Below are 8,823 nucleotides of genomic sequence, written 5' to 3' on the forward strand. Positions count from 1 at the left end.
GACGTATAGAGCCACAGCTAGTCACAGGGACTGTAGAGAGGTCCCGGGTCCCCTTCCCCCACTGTGGTCGGGTCTCACGCGACCCTGGCATGACCCCGGGACCGGGAAAATGACACAGTGTGTGTGGGCCTCTTCCTGGCTGTTCGCAGGTCTGGTTCTGAGCCTTCTTACCGGCCGCTGCTCAGTTCAATACCCTTCCAAAATTGTCCTTCTGCCTAAATTACCCCGGGTCTGTTTTGCCGTTTCTAACTAAGAATGTGGACTGGTCCTTTGAAAGGGTGATAGGACAGTAGAAGTCTGGCGAGGGCACAGCCAGAAAGAAGGCTCGTGTGTCCCCCCCCACCTCCGCCCCCCTCGTGCTTGAGGGGCTCAAGGGAGGCAAAGAGCTGCCCCGGAGCTGGGGAGGAATGTATGGACTTCATCCTGTGAGCAGTGGAAGCTGTCAGGGGTTTCCAAGTTGGGGATGACGAGAGCAAGGAGGCCTCTGGCTGCGAGTGGGGGAGGGGCGGCTGGGAGCCCTGGGACTGGGGGCTGGTAATACATCGTCCAGAGACCTACCGTCAGGAGCAGTGGGTGGAGGGGACAGTTGAGGAAACATTCGGAGGCAGACCTGGCAGGTCTGGGATCTGGTTGGGAGGAGGGGGGAGAAACAGGAACTAGCAGGGGAAGGTAGGGGGAGAAGATGAGGGGAGGGGGAGAGGAGGAGCGGGGAGAGGGTGGAAGAGGAAGAAGACGAAGGGAAGGGTGGAGGAGGGGGAGAGGAGGAGGAAGAAGAGGAAGGGAGGAGGAAAGGGAGGAAGGGGATGGGAAGGGGGACAGGGGGAAGGAGGAGGAGGAAGGAGGAGAAAGGAGGAGGAGGGCGAGGAGGAGGAAAGAGAATGAGAAGAAAGGAGGAGGGGGAGGGGAAGGAAGGAGAAGAAAGGAGGGGGGAGGAGGAGGGGGAAGGAGAAGAAAAGAGGAGGAGGGGGGAGGAGGGGGAAGGGGAGGAAGGAGAAGTTAATCGGAAGATGACGGGGCTTTGAGTCACAGCCCCGGCAAGTGAGCTTTGGCCCTCAGTGCAGATTAAGTGGGTTGCAGGGTGCAGGAAAGGAAAACAGCCCACGCAGAGCCTGGGCACCGGGTCCTCAGCAGCGCCCCTCTGGTTTGAGGGATCTGGTCTGGGGCTTGCTCATGGAGCCCCGCTCTCTCCCTCCCAGGCGTGCGGGCGGGGGGGGGGGTGGGGGGGGTGGGGCGCAGCTTTGCTTTGGATGAGCGCCTCCCCCAGCTTGGGGGTGGCGGGGGCTGATGACAATCCCCTTCCCCATCAGGTTTATGTTTCATAGCATTTCTGAAGCACTGTGCCAGACGCTTTCCGAAGTGCTTCTCACTTAACGTTCCCCGTTGGGGGGCGGGGGTAGACGCTAGGAAGGGGTGCTTGGGACAGGAGTGGGTAGGTGGAGACCAAAGTGTCATTTTTATCCCCGAACGAAGAACGAACACAGTGTGGCCTTGCTGATTTCCCAGCCAAGCGGACCTGCCAATTCTCCCCGAAGCGAGAAAGCCGAGGCACCAAGGAGCAGGGCGTCGCCGGCTTGGAGGGGGGTTGGTCCCTTCTCCCCAACACACTGGTGGGGGGGGAGGGGTGAATGGGGCAGTAGGATGGCGCTCCCACCAGCGGCAAAGAAAGGAGCGACGCTGTCACGCTGTCACGGGGAAGTTAGGAAGGGTGCTTTGCTGGCACTGCTGGAAGGGGGACGCATGGAGATCAGAGGCTACAAAGGCAACTGGGTGTGAGGCCTGAGGGTTGAACAAAACCTTCAGAGTTGTAAGGGCAGAAAGTTCGGCGCAGAAATGCGAGTTATTAAGGAGACAGAATGGACGAGACTTGGCCGGACTCTTTGGATATGGGGGTGATGGTGGCCCCCAGGGTCGTGGGGCTGCTCGCTGAGACCCAGGTTACACAAGGAGAAACAGATTGCGGAGAGAGACAATGAGGTGTGGGTTTTGAATAGTTAGAGCTGCCTGGCCCCATGGGCCACCAGGGGAGAGATTGGCGGGAAATGTGCCCTTGAATCATCAGCGTGGTCACCGAGCAGATACTCACCAACCACCTACTATGTGCCAAGAGCTTTCTTGGTGTCAGGAACGACATGGGAGAAAGATAACCGACCAGACCCCTGCCTGCATGGACTTGAGACTCTAGTCGTGGGGACAGGCATACCACAAAAATACGTATACGTAAATACTCATATATACATATACATATACATATACATATACATATACATGTAAATTTCTCATTAGATAACAAATTATTCTAGGTGCTGTGAGAAAGCACCAGGGGGCTCGGGGAAGCAGGAGACAACCATGCCGAGAGGAGGGGACCCAGACAGCATATGCCAAGGCCCTGTGGTAGAAAGAGGTTGCTTCTCCCAGGGAGCCCAAATAAGCCCAGAGTGGCAGACAGTCGAGATCACAGAGTAGAGAATAAAGATGGAGAGTCAGGGATCGTGGCTCATATTTTGACATTATTCTGGGTCCCATGGGAACTCATCAATGAGTTTTTCAAAAGGAGTGAGGGGAGGCTCCCATAACCGCGCTGTGGGGGTGGAGAGTGGGAGGGATCTCACAAGCCTTGGAGATACCGTCAATAAGCCTTGTGATTCACTGGAATTGAGGCAAGACGGGAGCAGGAAGAAAGCAGCAGGACTCCCAGGCCAAGGGGGTGCTGCCCACTGAGAGAGGGTCCAGGTGGGAGCAGGTGCAGGGCGAGGTGGTGGGACATCCGAGGGAGGGCCCAAACAGCTGACTGGGGATGTGGGTCTGGCATGGGGGACCGGGCGTCAGGGCCGCAGGTATAAATCTGGAAAACATGAGCTGACTGAAGGTGCTTCAAGTCATGGGCATGAGTGAGACTGGAGAGCCCTTAGAGCGGTCCACGAAGTATGGCCAGGACCCAGCCCTGGGGACCCCAGTTTTGGAGAATAGATGGAGGGGTCTTGGGTGAAGGGGCCAGAGTGGTAGTTAAAACAGTCAGTGGGGGTGAGGTTTTTTTAGGCTACAAGCTGGGGGGAGGGGGGTTGAAGGTCGGGGTCCCAGAGAAAAGGACAGAATGTCTCCACGTATGTGGGGAGTGACCACGTGGGAGAGTGTAGACTCATTTTGTCTACACTTGCAATAGGGTCTTTGGCTTAACATAAGGAAAAACTTCCCAAATCCAGAGCAGTACAGAAATAGCCAACAGGATCTAGAAGGGATTTCATCATCAGAGGGGTGCTTGCCGGAGATGATCTTCCATCCAGATTCCATCCGTCCGGTTTATGTCTGAAACAAGGGAAAAAGAAGCATTTGCTTTAGCAACGGAAGTCTTTTAACAAGGGGTCAGTAACTAGGGGCGCCTGGGTGGCTCAGGTGTTTAAGCCTCTGACTCTTGATTTTGGCTCAGGCCGTGATCTCACCGTTCGTGAGATAGAGCCCCGTGTTGCAATTCTCTCTCTCTCTCTCTCTCAAAATAAATAAATTTATTTTTAAATTAAAATAATTGTTTTAAACATCAGAAACTAGATCCAGCCACGGGGCACATATTTACTGAGCTCCTGCAGCATACCAGGCACTGGGACTTGGTGGCCCTCACGGGGTCTGGGGACAGACATCTTCATTTCCTGTGGATGCACCTGTGTCCCTCCTGCCGGGCAAGTGCGGGTCTTTGGTCACTTCCTGTTGGTCACTGGAGTGCAGCAAAGCATCAGTTTAACAACGCATGAGGTCAAGTCTCAGCATTTAGAAAGTCATCAGAAAGTTGAATAGATGTGTTGCTCTTCCACTCTCTGGAGTACCTTCCCTCTCATCAAAAGACAACACCATCCCATATTTTTACCACTGGTGTCCCCCTCCGTGGTGAAGGTGGCCAGGCGGGGTGTTTCAGTGCCGAGGAATTCACGGTACAGAGTTTCACTCGTCCCTCCCAGCCTCTCCCGGAAGCCACATGTCTATGCCCAAGCAGGCGGCACAAACAAAGCCAAAAGTATATGATGCACTTACTAATTATGCTGTTTGTGCCTTTCTCGAGAGACCTCACTCCTGTTGCTTGCAGGGTGTCTCCCCCCCCCCCTTGGAAAGTGCCACACATTCATTATTAGCCTTTGTTAGTCGTTCATTAAATATTTATATTGGGCACTGGATAAATGGGAGGAGGAGGGGGCCCGGAGGAGAAGGGTGGTGGAGAGTCTCAGGCAGGTTCTTTGAGCGCAAAGAACAGGGACTGATGAGGAGGGGAGGCTGGGGGAGGGAAGGGAAAACTCTCCAAATAGAAGAAGTAGGAGGGGGTGTAAAGAAAGGAGGGAGATGGGCAGAACAAGGGGAGAGAGCAGCAGGGGAAAGACTGTCAGAAGGACAACAGCTAAGGGGCGTTCTCTTTTGAGATAAATCTGTTCCAACTGTTTTGCTGTTGTTGAAAATTCAAATGCCCAACTGTCAGGGATCAAATTCCAGAGGGAGGGTCCGGATTGGCCGGGTTTTTGCCACATCCTTTGGGAAGGCGGGGCATGTTGCTTGACACCATAGAATGGGGGACGGGTAATTCTTCCAAGGAAAATCAGCTTCCTCCCGGTGGGGGAAACATGGTGAGTTGACAATGGAAGACAGGAGCTGCTGTGATCAAGAATGATCCCTGCTTGTAGCGGGGAGGAAGCTGACCCTTGCAAAGAGATGGTGGTGGACGCGTCCAGCAGAGAGAGCAGCACACCCAAAGCCCGGAAGTGAGGAAGGGCCAAGAACTGAGGAAGGGGGCACCTTGTGGTCCCTGCGGTTGCAGGGGTTGTAAGGGGGAGTGAAAGGCAGGTCATTAAGTGGTGGTTGGGTTTTCTCTAATTGCGTTGAGATGCTGAAAAAAAAGATCCTAAAAGAGAAAGTGAGGCGATATGGTGTTCATTTGGAAAGATCACCTGGCTGGAGGGTAGTCAGTATGTGACAGAGGGCACTCAGTGGAGTGAGCACTCCTTGTGGGCCCTTGGTCAGCATAAGGTTGTGGCTGAGAATGGAGTATGGATCACGCAGGGGAGGACAGACTTCCTCAACACTCTTAGGGGTGTGACTGGGATGTGCAAATTAAGCTGACAAAAGACGGACTAATAAGAGAAAAAGCATACCGATTTTTTTTTTAAGGTTTATTTATTTATTTTGAGAGAGAGAGCTAGTGTGTACATGCACAGGGGAGAGGCAGGGAGAGAGGGAGAGAGAAAGAATCCCAAGCAGGCTCTGCACCGCCAGCACAGAGCCCAGTGCAGGGCTTGAACTCACAAACCGTGAGATCATGACCTGAGCAGAAACCAAGAGTCAGACGCTTAACCAGCTGAGCCACCTAGGCGCCCCTAAATGTTATTTTTGATTTTACATGCAGGGGGCTTCCCCAGAAAAGAAGCAAAAACCCAAAAAAAGTGGCTAGGCTTGGCAGTTTATGCACCATTTTAACAAAAGGCTTTATATCGTAAAAAAGGGCTTAGACAAAGAAAAGAGGGCTTTTAGGGGGCAGTAAATTGCGGGAAGGTAGATATGCGGGGGAACTAAGGGCAGATAGGGTGATTTAGAGATTTGCTTATGCAGAGTCACCTTGGTACGTAAAGAGTCACCTTGGTACACCTTGCAGAGTCTCCGTCTCTGATGATAAGGGTTGTTCTCCCCATCGTGGTGCAGGAGAAGCCTGGGACACCTTCACAAGGGGAGGCCATGCCCTGGTTTCAGGCAGATAACAGGAGAGCAGAGAGGCCTTCCTGTGTTCGCGTTCTCTCAGTTGCCTTCAGCCCAACATAGTCCTCCTGCCACAGGAGCATATTTTGGGATGGCGTATCTGGCCCCCTTTGAAGGCATGGGACCCAGACAGGCAAGGGGTTGGCGTGGCAAGTCTGTTTCTCCAAGAGGGACAAAACAAATGCCACAGACGCAGGAGTCGTGTCAAGAAGAACAAGCAGACAGCACGCAGCCACAGGGTGCTCCTGAGAGGGGGGCGGAGCCCGCAGGTACCAGGCACCCGGGTAGGCAGGGCATGGGTGAGGAAGGAGCAGGAGACACTGTGAGTCTAAATAAACAATCAGGTCCAAAGTCTGCAGCGGCAGCAGGCGTTGGCAGCGTCGTGGCGAGCGGACCTACCTTCCAAAGTCTGCGGTGGCTGAGACAAGCCAAGAGGAACCGATGGGTCCATGGGAACAGCAGAGGAAGGCAGGCTGCCTGCCCTCTGTGTCCCTGGCCTGACTTCTTGTCAGGGAGAGAAGACCCGTGTGTTTTGGGAGGGTCTTGACTGAGGCAAGCAAAGTCCTCCTGGGTCTCCTTTAGTGAGGAGCAGGGTGATTCAGGGAAAGGCGGTTGGGAGTCACACAATGAGATTCACAACTAGGAACTTTCCCTGTTCATCCTGCAGATGTACCCACACAAGGGCACAAAGATTATGCCCAAGCATGTGCATTAAGGCATTATGTGTAATAGCCACCAAACAGACTAGTAAACAAATACAGATACAGCCTAAATGTACGTTGGAAGGGAATTGGTTAAACCGCCGTGGGCATCCATACGGTGGAGTATGGTGCCGCCATTACAAAGAATGACGTAGGGGCGCCTGGGTGGCTCAGTCGGTTGAGCGTCCGACTTCAGCTCAGGTCATGATCTCGCAGTTTGTGGGTTCAAGCCCCACATCGGGCTTTGTGCTGTCAGCTCAGAGCCTGGAACCTTCTTCGGATTCTGTGTCTCCCTCTCTTTCTGCCCCTCCCCTGCTCATGCTCTGTCTCTCTGCCTCAAAAATAAATAAAAACATTCAAAAATTAAAAAAAAATAAAAATAAAAAGAATGACGTAGACCCACGTGTCCCAGCGTAGAGTAATGCCCAAGATGCTTTATTGAAAAAAATAAAATTATAGAACAGGACTGCAATGTAGTCTTTTTGTGTGGAAAAATAGGGGCATACCAATATATGCTTGCGCGTGCATTGAAAATTTTTAGAAGGAATGACAAAATGTTAACAGCGGTTTTGTCTGAAGAGAAGGGCTGGGGCTGGGATGGAGTGTTTTTACTTTCATCCTGTTTGATTTCCATTTCTATGAGCATATGTTACTTCTATAATGCAAATATGAATTAATAACAACCATTTTTAAAACCAGAGGAAGGATTCATGAGTCACTAGAAACAGAAAGGATCTTCTAGAACTGGATAGAGGACACTTGGCAAAACCTACAGCAAACATCACCCTTAAAGATTAAATGAGAAACATTCCTTTAATCTCAGGTATGAGGAGCAGTGCCCACTGTCTCCACTTCCACTCAGCCGTATGAAGGATTCGGGTCCTAACCTGTGCATGAAGAACAAAAAAGTTAATAAAAGGTGTAAGTTCGAACGGAAAAAAACAAAAACTGTCATAGGTCACAGATAATGTGATCATCTGCATAAAAACTCAATACATTTTTGGGAACTCCGAGAATTTATCATGGCTGCTGAATCTCAGATTAATATTTAATCTCATGTGTATTCCTAGATGCTGGCAACAATATAGTTTGTAAACCGCCATTTACAATAGCAAGAAAAATTATATAACCAAGGAATAAATGTAACAAAAGATGTGTATGATTTCTGTAAATTGTAAAACTATGATGGTAAAATTTATAACATAAATCATACAATTTATAAAATTGTTTAAAATCTATGTATTGAAACATTTAAGAAAGGAGAGCTATATACCATCTTCATGGATAGGAATATTCAATGTCTCATAAAGACGTTAGTACACTTCATATTAACATGTAAATTCAATGCAATACCAATCAAAGCCCCAAAAGGAGTTTTGAGGAATGGGCAAGCTTATCTTGGAGCTTAGATGGAAAAGCAAACAAGTTAAGACAAAAAGTTAAGACTATTTTAGGGGCATCTGGGTGGCTTAGTCAGTTGCGTGTCTGACTCTTGGTTTTGGCTCAGGTCATGATCTCATGGTTCTGAGCTGACAGTAAGGAGCCTGCTCGGAATTTTCTTTTTCCCTCCTTCTCTCTCTGCCCCTCCCCTGCTCACACACACATGCACACACACTCCTTCTCCCTCTCCTCTCTCTCTCTCTCTCTCTCAAGTCAAATAAACAAACTTAAAACAAAGAGGGCAAGGTGAGAGGTGGTGGGGCTCGTGCTTGCCCTTCTAAATATTAGGACTTATTATGAGCTTATAGGAATTGAGACATACGGTATTGGCACAGAAGTAGACAAAAAGACTAAAGGAACAGAGCCCCAAAATTAAAACAGGTATATGGGTATAATTTATGTGGTAAAGGAAGCACTGTCTTGACAGGGTGGGAGACACGCTCCCCCCAAATATGGCACTTTGGCATGTTGACTGACCTACATGGAAGGAATCTGAGCAGCAGTAGTTGCCGGAAGGACTCTCTGACCTTCCCCTGAAGTAGATCATAGACCCTCATGCGACAGGTGCTCTCTCTATACCTGGAGGAAAGGAATATCCTCATCTCCAAAGATGAGGGGGATGCCAAGAGAAATCTGAATGAATAGACATCACTAAGTTTCCCCCAGTTTACTATTCTTGGCTCCTACCCCAATGTCTTATCATGCTTTCCCATGACTTTCTACTCCTCATCGAACCCAGTAATAAAAGCACTCAGATTAAAAAAAAAAAAAAAGCACTCAGCTTTAACTACTCTTCGAGTCTTCATTTCCTTGTGAAGGCTCCTGTGTCATGTAGAATTTATCAGGAACAAAGGTGTATGCTTTTGGGTGGGCCTGGGTGGCTCAGTGGGTTAAGCACCCGACTTTGGCTCAGGTCATGATCTTGCAGCTTGTGAGTTCGAGCCCCACGTCAGACTCT

This window comes from Acinonyx jubatus, chromosome C1 (assembly GCF_027475565.1).
Source record: "Acinonyx jubatus isolate Ajub_Pintada_27869175 chromosome C1, VMU_Ajub_asm_v1.0, whole genome shotgun sequence".
Classification (NCBI taxonomy): domain Eukaryota; kingdom Metazoa; phylum Chordata; class Mammalia; order Carnivora; family Felidae; genus Acinonyx; species Acinonyx jubatus.